Source organism: Macrobrachium nipponense, chromosome 4 (genome assembly GCF_015104395.2).
Source record: "Macrobrachium nipponense isolate FS-2020 chromosome 4, ASM1510439v2, whole genome shotgun sequence".
Taxonomy (NCBI): Eukaryota; Metazoa; Arthropoda; class Malacostraca; order Decapoda; family Palaemonidae; genus Macrobrachium; species Macrobrachium nipponense.
In genome coordinates, this window is record NC_061100.1 from 19037697 (window position 1) to 19049834 (window position 12138).

The window sequence follows — 12138 nt, forward strand, 5'->3', positions numbered from 1 at the left end:
TGCAATTTGTGGTGGGTCATTTCTCAGATATACTGGACTAAACCTTTCTCGGGACTTAACGACCAGGATGAGGAAGGGGCAATTTAATATCAAACACTCGCCAGATGTGTCGTTGACCCATGACCCTTTCAAAACATTAGAAAAGGGGAACAACCTGAACATTTACTTTTATGTTTGAAATTTCAATATTGGGTTGATTTTTTTATTTAAAAATTTCTTAATGTTTATTATGTTTATATGGATAAACAATCTTAACAGCTGGAATTCACTTTAAAGAACCTGATAATTGATAACCAGCTTCTAAGAGGTCCTCTGGTTGTTTATATATAAGGACGTAACTGCCAAACAACTTTTCGTTACAGAAACTTCAAATACGAGCTGAGGTGAACAGCAACGTCCCGAAAAAGCTGATTCTTCTTTGTACTACCGCCACTTCAAGACTACCATTTCACTTCTCGCACCTGCAAGAGGATTTTTTTTAAATATTCTAAATTTTCGCAACAACCAAGAAATGGAATAATAACTAGTACTCATCCTCGTAGTGCTCCTGTGAAAGCTTTGCTCAACTATCTACACCATCTACGCCTCTAGGCTACAGCCATGAACTATTTAATACTGCAGAGAGCTTCAACTGTCTGTGGGTTCCCTCATTATCGGTTTTTTTAAAAGGTGAATTCTGTAGTGAGCTTAACAATTGTTTATCTTGTGTAAATAATTCGCTGCACCCTCTGTCCTCACTTTAATTATTACTGGAAACCGTCTATATTTATGCTAAGTGACGTACTTGGCGCTAAATTGATAGTTATTTTGTGTTCACCACGCTATTGAGTAAGTATTTTTCAGTTTAGGGATTTGAAATTTTGTTAGTATCTGCAGCTGAAGTGTGGTTAGCATATTTGATTTTTTTCAAGTGCATTTGTGCGTGAATACTATTTCCTAAATAAGTTAGGTCGTGGAAGGTTAGGTTTTTGACAGTTGTGTAATGTTGTATTTTCTCTGGACATTACAGATCTTTGGTGTTCATGTTGTCTGTGAATCCGTCAGTGAAGTGTGAACCAGGAGAACTACGAACTGCCCATCTGCATAGCCAGGACCAACCAACTGTAATTTGATCAAGTTCGGATTGTAATTAGTCTTATTATTAATGCTAATAGCAGAATATATGGTTAATTTTAGTTTTAACTTTGATTAAAACCTTAATTGAAATTATTACTCCATTTTTTAAAATATTTTCTCAATTCAGTAAAACACTTAGTGTGTTGTCTGAGCAATCCGGTTTAGCAATGTTCGGGCTTAACTGGTTGTGCTTGTTTACTAGGACTTGGAAACTAGGGAGGACAGAGGCACACATTGAGCCTCTTTAAGGAAATACTTGTACCTGTTGGTAAGTCTCGCTCCTCAGTAGTGCCTGCTAAGCTGCTGATAAACAAGAGGAAACTAAATCTTTTTATTGAATGATCTCTGTCGAGTGAAAGATGGCGGGAGGCAGTTAGGAATATTTGGAGCTACGGAAAATTTTTTAGTAAAGCTTTTTTTTCTTTTTTTTTTTTTCCAATGAGACCCTGAAATTTTAAAGGCTACAAGATTACTTTTCTAATTGGTTTTTAAATGTTGCCTGTTTTTTTTTTTTTTTTGTGAAACATGGTCTATTATACTTATAAATGGTGTACTGTTACCTTCTAGGTTTCTAATGTTTTTTGTTTTACCTTTTCAACACTTTCCATTTTCTATACGTTACGAAATCACACATTCACTTTTTTTTTATATTGTTTGACAACTAAACTTCACTCCCATAAAACCAACACGTTCATTATATACACCAATGACTGGGATATTTTATCCGGAGACTAATAATTTCCAAAGGGATATAATCAATTGTACACCATAGTAAAAAGTATATAGCAGTAAACTTACTTTCTTTTTTTCTTTTTTTCTTTTTTTGTGGCCCTCACTCCACCCCTACCATTTTTTTTTATTTACCACTGAAAATGTCATACATGTCATGGTAATGGCATGGATTTTGGATGTTTGAAATTTTTTTTTTTTCTTTTTGAGTGATTTAAATGTATTTCTCATACATGTAGATGTCGTATGATAAATGTACTTACTTGTGATCGTTTTTTCGAAGTAAATTTTCGGTAACTAGTTACTGGTAAAGATGGCGGCCGGGCACTGGTGAACTGCAATGTTTGGTGAAATCAGATGCAACAAATTGAACTCAACCCCGTGATCGGCACAGGTACATAATTCATCCATAGTTGATACTACTCAGTCGAAGCTTCTTTTAGAATATTAACTGATAAGAGTGATACAAAATTGGTTCTTCTATATCTAGTTTGATCTCTCTTAAGTCTAACGGACCAATTACCTCAAAAATGAACAGAAGACAAGGCCCTCTACACCTTAAAAAGAAAAATAAATGTAAAAGAAACAGAGTGCTGTCTGACGGGTGAACAGTCATCTTGTTCTAATAAGAAAAAATCTACCAGCAAAAATATGCAGCAAATTAAAAGGAGACTCAAGAAAATATTCTTGCGATTACGTAACAGTTGCTGAAGTTTCAAAGATGTCAATCGTGGTTAAAAAGCGTTTTCTCAGTGTATGTTAATAACGTTATCAATACTATACAACTGGGATCAATCAAAACGCAGCGGCTATATCTTCAGTTGTAGTACACGCACTTTGCTAGGGAATGTAATACATAAACACACGCACGCACACACACACACACACACACACACATATATATATATATATAATTTGTGTATTTATGTGAAAGCGTGCTAGTACGAGCGCACGCGCGCTATTGTAGTCTTAAATGCCAGCAAATAGATACGCAATATTAAATTATTCAAATATACTTAACACTGGATATTCTTAAATGAAACTTACATAATCTAGGGAGATTTCCGCTGACCTTTCAATTTCAACGGACATTAATTTGCCAATTACAAATATTGGTTTTCTGGTAATCTATAAATCACAGAGAGAGAGAGAGAGAGAGAGAGAGAGAGAGAGAGAGAGAGAGAGAGAGTGGTAGATGACTATACAACCTGAACTGGATCATGAATTGATGAAAATAGATAGATCAACAGATATAAGAGTGTGTTTCTTTTTTCAAAGAGATAGATGGATGAAGATCTTTCTAAGATTGCACAAGAGATAGACAGATATATAGATAAATAGATTGGCAGATTGATGTAATTCTTTGTTCGTCAAGAGAGAGAGATAGATTTATAAGAATCTTTATTTGTATATGAGATAGATAAATACATGTACAGATAGATCGATCGATTAGTATGTTTCTTTGTCCTCATAAGAGAGTAGATGGGTAAATGAATAGGTAGTTATGTTTCTTTGTCTGTATAAGAGATATATGGATAGAGCATTAGATAGATAGGTAGGTATGTAGACAGATAGATAGATAATAGATAGATAGATAAATAGGTAGATAAACAGATAGATATATCAATTAATAATGTTCCCGTGCTTGTACGAGAGAGAGAGAGAGAGAGAGAGAGAGTTAGATGAACAGAAAAGAAAATGGAACCGAACCAACCTTCTTAAGTTTTATATGCGCTGAATGGCCTTCGGTTCCGGGGCGTAGCAAATGGCCACAAATTTTATAAAATAAACAAATTCTTAAGTCTTCGTCCACGTGCAAATTTGAACGAAACTATTTGACAACACGCTAGTGCCACGTAATTAGAAAACAGGCTTACTGTTGACATCCAAGTATGACCTTTCCAGACCGAAGGCATCAAGATATAATGCGCACAGCCTTTTTATTTACAAGGACAAGAACGAAAATAAGACTGCTGTGATCGGGTTGCCACTGGGGTTGTTTTAAGTGAGAAGGATACTGTCTTTGTTTAATCAGCCTATGGAAAGTGAAAATGATTTGGTGATAACGGGCTCTCATCTGATGTACTTATGAACTTGCTTTTTTTTTTTTTTTTTTTTTTTTTTTTTTTTTTTTTTTTTTTTTAGAAAAATTAAAATAAGGTTATGATTTAAGAAACGAAGTTAATGACACTTGCAACGTTCACTGGATCTTGAATTCGATTTCAGTAACAAAGTTTTTACATAATGGTAGATGAATTAAATGAGCCTTTTGCTGTTTCCTTCAATGAACGATCCAATTTTTACGTGTAATAAGTAATCTTAATACATTTTTATCTATCTATTAATGTATGTTTCTTTTTAATGAGTGAGATCTCTTCTCTCTGTATCTTCCTTTACCTTCTCTTACTTTCTCGTGAGCCCCATATTCTTTGGAAGCTTGAATTTCAAGTCAATGACCCTTGTGGGGTTGTTCCACATGAATAGGATCATCTTCTGAATAATAATATTACTGATAAGTAACAAAAACTTCAGCAAAAAGGAATAAGTTCCTGTCTTTATGGAAATCGAAGATTCCAGATCCTTTTAGGTTTACATACCCGAGATCCTGACCTGCTTTCTTTGTAGAGGACCCAGAGAAGAAGACCGGATGAAGCTGTTGCTTCCTAACTAATTTTTATAGTTGCTGATGTCTGATAATAATTTATTGGTGCCGTTTGGTAGTGTTTCGTCTGCTATCTTGGAAAAGAACATGGCGACAATAACGTATAATGACGTCATTGGGGAATTATTCCGAAAAACCTTTGCAGCTAGAATGCTGGCGATTTTTTCCAATAAACATTTTAATAAACACGTATTGAAGCGTTTTAATTACTACCTTTTTATTACTACTACTGCTAACAACATTTTAGATAATAGTGAGTCATCCTGAAGTGCCATTAACTAATATCATGGGGGATTATTCCGAATAACATTTACAGCTAAAATACTGGCGAAATTTTAATAAACACATATCAAAGCATTTTAATTGCTACCTTGTCATTACTGCTACAATTTACAAACATTTTAAAATATTAGTGAGTCATCCTGACGTGGCAGTAATTAATGTCAGGAGAACCTGTATATCTGCTTGTCATTCCTGCATTCCTGGCCACTCACTCGACTGATATGGTTGTAACGCCCATTGCCTGTCATAGGAGATATAGACCGGACGATTTACATATCTCTCTTAGAAAGTTGTCTAAAGTTTATTGGTATAATATTCGTTATAGATGCTCATGTGTTGCACAATAGTTAGCCACATTATAGTTACTTTTTCAATTATGATAATTATCAATATCCCATTTTCTTTAATGTTATATAGGGATGGCATTAACAATAGTTATCCGTAAAGCTGTTGATCACTATGAAGATAATCTTAATGTAATATATGCTGGGTATAGTAATCCCCAGGTAGTCTATTTTTCTACCTGCGGATTAGCACCTTGGTGTTGAGGGACAAAGGGGTCTTTTCCCCTACTGCCCTGTCATTTTTTCTCTTATTTCTTCTCAACTTCGGCTGAAAATCCTTATGATAGTCATGTCCTTCTTTTCTTGTATTTGTTTGTTTTCAATTTGTTTTAGTTTATAGATCCTTTATCGTTTCTTGCTTTAGTTATTATTAGTTGTTAGAGTCCCAGGAGGCTTAGCTAGGAAGACAGTGCAGGTTTCTTACTAGTAGAAAAAAATACATAAGTTAAGCATATGACTACGAATCGAAGTGTGAGCCATTCTTGAATCTTCTAACCCACAACTTTGAGGTTCTGGACCCCACACTCCACACCGCTTCTGCTTAGGCTCCCGGCTATTTTCTATCTGCTCCTCTGCTTCCCTTCTGGAAGCTTCTTCAAAGGAGATTGTCCCACCTACCCTTGGGCAAGGATCTGGTATACTGCCCCACTTGGTATAGTGCCCCTTATTGGTAGAGGATTAATTGTCTACTGCCGTCCCTCAGGTGTGATAAATTGACTTAATTCCTCCCCTTGTGGGTGGGACTAATGACGTCACAGGAACTGTTGAGTCTCGGGCGAAAGATCAAAAGCCAGGTCACAGGTGAGAATTTTAATGGGCGCGCTTGTAGATTAGAACTTCGTGTGTGTTATGGCTATTGTTCAACACTTACTGTGTCTCTCTGTATCTCTCTCTGTCTCTCTGTCTCTCTCTCTCTCTCTCGTTTCTCTATTATTAGTGGAAGAGTTTAAAAGAAAGCAAGACAAAGTCATGAGGACACTGTGAATGCGCAGTAAAACGAGGTCTCCTCAGATGGACTGACAAGTCTTTGAGACATCCTATTCCTTGTAACTCCTTGTAACTCTCTCTCTCTTTCTCTGTCTATCATTTGTCTGTCAATGCTCTCTCTCCCCTTTCTTTTTCTCTATTTTATATTTACGCTATTCCTAACTGACATTCTCTTAGCTAACCATTACATGCTCAGTATCAACAGACTACAAATCCATAAGCACTCCAGAGGGAAATGAGCCTAGAGAGAGAGAGAGAGAGAGAGAGAGAGAGAGAGAGAGAGAGGCAAGTTACAGGAAAAGCTGATTTCTTCAGCACTGCTGTCAAGTTTTCTGTACAGCCGTTACAACGTATGATCAAAGCCACCGAAAGTAGGTCTATCTTTCGGTGGGTTCGGTATGACACTGTAATGAGCCACGGCCCATGAAACTGTAACCACAGGCCGGTAGTGGCCTGTCCAATATCGTTCCTAGAAGCACGATTATGGTTTAGTTTATCTCTAAATGAAATAAAAACTACTGATGCTAGAGGGCTGCAATTTTGTATGTTTGATGATTGGAGGGTGGATGATCAACATACCAATTTGCAGCTGTCTAACCTCTGTAGTTTTTAAGATCTGAGGGTGAACAGAAAAAGTGCGGACGGACAGACAAAGCCGGCACAGTAATTTACTGTCACAGAAATTAAAAAGCCGAGAGAGACGCCCGAGCTCAGGCATCGCCATCTTGAATTCAAGATGGCGATGGTTCAGGAGACAGCAGCGAAGAGAAGAGAGGAATCCGCCTGGCTCTCTCTCTCTCTCTCTCTCTCTCTCTCTCTCTCTCTCTCTCTCTTTAATGGGGCATGTATACGTTGACCTCGGTACAATCAGTCACTGCTCCGTTTCGGCAAAGTTACTCTTCTGTGGATCTAAGCTCCGTTTTCTATGGAACATTCTTTATTTTCATATAAATTCAACCCGTAAATAACCCCCAAAAAACACTAAATAAGTCAACTGAATGTTTTGGCCGGCTTTGGCAGGAGGTTAGGCTGGGATAAATAAGTGCAGGTCAAGCTAAATATCTCATGCGGTGCACTGTAGGCATTACTTAAGGTTCTTTGCAACGTCTCGTAGCTGCAGCCCCCCTTTCATTCTTTTTACTGTACCTCCTTTCATATTCTCTCTCTTCCATTTTACTGTCCACCCTCTCGTATATCAATGGATTTATAGTGCAACTGTTTTGAGGTTTTCCTCCTGTTACACCTTTCAAACCTTTCCACTGCTGATTACCGCTTCAGCGCTGAATGACCTTAGTTACCCCAGTGCTTGGCATGCATTCCAAACATCTATAAATCAATCAATCTAAATCGAGGTAAACATTTGTAAAATTCACATTTATATGTTTATAAAAAGATACAGAAAAAATTGAAGGAGTTATAACCTCTCCTAAAGGAAAAATACTTATGAGGTTGAATAACTGTTGTAAGTAATAACATAACAAGTACGTAAGTGACAGTGAAAAGAATAATAATAAATCACGCAGTCCCGTACCTAGAGTTTTTCATGGGGTTGGGGGTGTCACTTTTCCCAAAAATGGACCTTTTCTTCTTTAAATGTCATTGCATATACAGGTATATACAAGATAAATACTTGATAATGTTATTTTAGTTATATTAAGAAGAAAAATTGGATATGCGTTCTATGCCCATCTGCCCGATAAGATGTTATTCAAAGTACTGACTGTTTGACAGAATTTTACTTATAATGTTGAAAGTTTGCACTGAAATCCAAGAATATTTCTTATGTTTATTATGTTAACGATAACATGCACATTACTTTATTTGTTGTTATGTTATATACGTTGATGTAATAAAAAAAACAATAATTACTCATTACTTTGTAAGTACATTTCAATGAAAAGGATAGTCACAGATAATATGGACTTCCAGAATCCTCCGACCCCCCATCAACGCCACCCCCACCCCTCGGTACGGGCCTGCCATGAGGAAGACAACGGCGAAATTCGACAGGGAAGGTGAGAGTGACATCATTGAGTACGTATATACCGTAGTGTGACGCAATCACCACCGGGACACCAAGTCTTGCCACGTTTTGGCTCGGTAAGAAATGAGGGCATATTATGAGAGCGGGGATTCGGAATTGAAACCTCGTTCAAAAAAAGCGCGACAAAACATGCCACCAAAAGAGCCGAGTTTGTTTCGTCTCCACAAGATTGAACTGCGATGATATTAGTTTGTCAACACAGGTTGAAGAGTGTGGCAATACAAAGCCGCCACACGAGAAGTCAGGCAGTAAACTAAACTTGCGCTGACCATTTCCATCTAATATATTCCTTAAATCATGCCAAAATTCAGGTACTTCCTGTTTAAGCATTGGACGCACTGCCTCCTTTGCCCAAATAAGGACCCTCCATTCTTCCTCTAAGTCATCGACCATTTCCATCTAGTAATATATTCCTTAAATTATGCCTAAATTCAGGTAGCTACTTCCTGAGGAACCATGAGACGCACTGTCTCCTTTGCTTGAATAAGGGCCCTTCATTATTGCTGCAAGTCATCAAGCTGAGGTTCAGACACTAAAGAAAGAAAATTCAGGGCAAGTTTAATGACGGACTTCATCTGTCTTTCAGTACTTGTTGCTTCCTTTGGCTCCATGTTGGGCAACATTGCAACGACACCGTCGTCTGCTAAACGAAACCTTTCGCATATCTGGCTAGAAAGTTGTGACGAGAACACCAAGCACCTGTCTGACCGAAACCGACTTCACGCGTTTGCTTTCTGTGATTGCAATTGGGTCAGCACAGTTCGTTCTTGCATCCACCTTTTGTTGGCCTACTTTCTCCCCGGAAACTGATTTGGCATTTCGAAGCGATGCTGGGCCCCCCCGCTTGACCTTGGGCATTGATTTTTCCTGCAGTCCTTTGGATGAAGAAGAAGTAAACTAAAACCCTTTCGAGTCGTACACACGAACCTTCATTGTTCCTTTATATAGACCGGGAAGGTAAAAGCACAGGGTTCCCAATAGAAATGACGCAATGACGGTATAATGCAACTGATTATATGTACCGTATTAACATAAACAGAAAATACGTGAATTAACAGAACTGCTATCGCAATTTACGGTGAAAATACAACTTTACGAATGGGAAGGGGGCCGATGGTACGTACGCGGTTACTATGTTAAGTAATATGAAATAGCAATTCTGGGTGATGAGGCCTGTGATTGGTCGGATTCCGTCGGAAGAATGTTGGGGGGGGAGGGGTGATGAATGACGTCATTGAGGGGTGATAATTTAACACGAGTGTAGCACCAATCTTTTGTATACACATATATTATTTTGACAGGTATATAGATATGTATACCGCCTAAGTAGATCGTGTTCCTGCTTTGCAAATCGGATTGTGTCATCAGCAATAAACTCAAGCAATTCAAAGAACAAAAAAGAAAAAAAAAATAGAATAACTTACTGTCTTGTTGGGACTGCAAGATTTTCTAATACCTAGTGAGGTCGATTTTCCTGAGATTATAGGAACATGAGCAATAAAATGTTTGATTTCCATCGTGTCATGTAAGCGCCATCGTCACTAGCATTTTTTTTCTCTTCTGGGAGTAAATTTGGATCATAACAAATAAATAAATGAATGGAGGCTTTCTTCATGGCCGCCTGGCTGCTTTCGCTCCGTGAGAAATTATAAAAACCCTGGATTTGAATCGCTCGTGAAATCATCAATGTAACTTATCAAACACAAGAGTTACGTAGGAACCCGTATAAAAGAAGTAAAACAAGCAAAGCCCACACCCTGCCAATTCGTTCTGGGTTACGTTTGTGAAGCTCAAGTTCCATCGTTGCCAATTCAGCTGAGCTTGGCAGACACTCCGATGCCTTTACAAACTGTTTCCATGAATTCTAGCTGTCATGGTAATGCAATAACGACAAAATTGCTCTTATATTTTCATGTATATATATTGCAGATAGATACGCTAAATTCACTCATTTCCATGGTTTTGTGTAAGTCTTATCCCCAGTTTGGAGAGTAAACTCATACTACCAATTGGCAACAGTGACTACTCAACTATCTCAGGTCCTTGCTTTACAAAATAGAACATTTTGCTGACAGAACAATATTGTTTACCTCTACCTAATTCTCAGCCCAGTCCAATTTGACTGGAATCCACCAGGAATACGGCCACGAAGGCTTTCTACAACACATTTGATTATACAGACACATCTTTCACGATGGAGGAAGTACTAAACCTTAGTCTCAAGAGAGGTAAAGATACTGCGCATTGCTCTGATTTCATCACATAAAAGAGTGCTAAGAGACAATAGGTGGCTCTGCAAAGACATATATCAGGCGTCTAAGGAGATAGGGGCCTATATGACATATTTTAAAAAATACAAAAAGGCCATAGAAAAGGAGAAACAAAGGGTTAAAGTTAAAAGTTTGTAGCAGGAAAACCATTAAAGATATTAAGATGAAACTTGCGGCAAGTTATAGATGATGTTGTTGGAATTTATACAGACCCCCAAAATTTGTTTGGGAATGGCTTGCGCGCACGCAAGCGCGCATCAAAGCAGACAATAAAACAAAACCATTAATATATTTTGGGTTGTAAATAACAATAAAGATTTTTTTGCTATAAAATCAGTTCACCATAACCCCTCGTATCCCTAAAAACACACTATTGCATTATTGGCGCGCATGCGCGCGTTAAAAACACACGCAAAATCGTATAATAAAAAAGAATATTTTACTATGCTGTAATTTAGAAATAAGGACTTTTTTGGTAGATAGTTGTTTTATTCCGACCCCAACTACTCCCAAAGTCCTAAAATTGTATTCCAGATATGCAAGCGCGCGTCAAAACATACGCACAATAGCAAAGTGGAAGGAATTTACAAGAAAAAAAAAGATAAAAGTAGGCATTTTTTCTTCTTACGTTGTTTCATTCTAATCCCTCAACCTTCAGAAGTCCCTAATATGTATTGCAGGTGAACAAGCCCTCGTAAAATCATACGCAAAATAACAAAATGGAAGGAATTTACAGTTTTAAGTAAAAAAATAACAATAAAGGTCTTTTTTTTTATTGTTAAGTTGTTTCATTTTAATAACCTAACCCTAAGAATTCCCTAATTTGCCTTAAGGGAGCACAGGCAAACAGCATTTTCATTGTATGCAACATTAAACAGTATAATGAAAAAACATTGTTATAAAATTAAATGTAAAAGAAGAATATTTTGTAACACATCGATCGCCACAAAATAATATTGGAAAAAGATAATAATAATTGCATTCATGCAAGCAAGCACAAAAACAACAAACACAATCTTACTCTAAAGCAATGAATAAGCATTAGAAAAAAATAAGACTATAAATTGAATGAACAAGGACAAAAACATTAATGAAATGGCAATAAAACAAAATAATTAATGATAATAACACTCACCCTCCCGAATATCTTGCATCTGCTCCAAACGCCCCCCCCCTCCCCCCTACTGATTTGACTAAGTAGTCAAAAAGATTCTCCTGCACCTCATCATCGTCGTCCTCTGTAAATTCATCTTGTTCACGACGACTGGGGCGCTGAATTTACGTAAAAATAAGTGAAAAACACGAGTGCAATACACTAAGCGACCTGTAAACATTCACGTGGTCTTGTAAGTACTTCAAAAGTATGAAGATACAAAGCCACTGATTGGCGGGAATTACTCTACTCTGCCAAAGCGAGAATAAGTCGGGCATTCTGATTGGCCGTCAAGAAGGCCAATGCGTGTATTTCTGTATCCTTTTACCGAGTCGAGTCGCATAAGTCCCTTTCTAATTAACCGCGCAAGTCAATTTTGGCCATAATCTTTCAGATGAAGAAAACCTTGGTTTTCAACCTAGAATAGCTCTTTCAGATAATGGCGCAGGGGCTCATAAGTCATACCATTGGAAAGAGCATGACTAGAGCAACGTTTTATGTTTTTTTATTTTTGTGGCATATAAGGCCCTCTCTCCTTAGAGGCCTGATAT

At 37.4% G+C, this 12138-nt stretch overlaps 1 protein-coding gene across 1 annotated transcript in view; it reads left to right on the top strand.

Annotated features, from left to right (window-relative positions):
- The window catches only part of LOC135210744 (M-phase phosphoprotein 8-like), a 317022-nt gene that overhangs the window by 6419 nt on the left and 298465 nt on the right, over positions 1-12138 (top strand). The gene's annotated exons all lie outside the window — the stretch shown is intronic.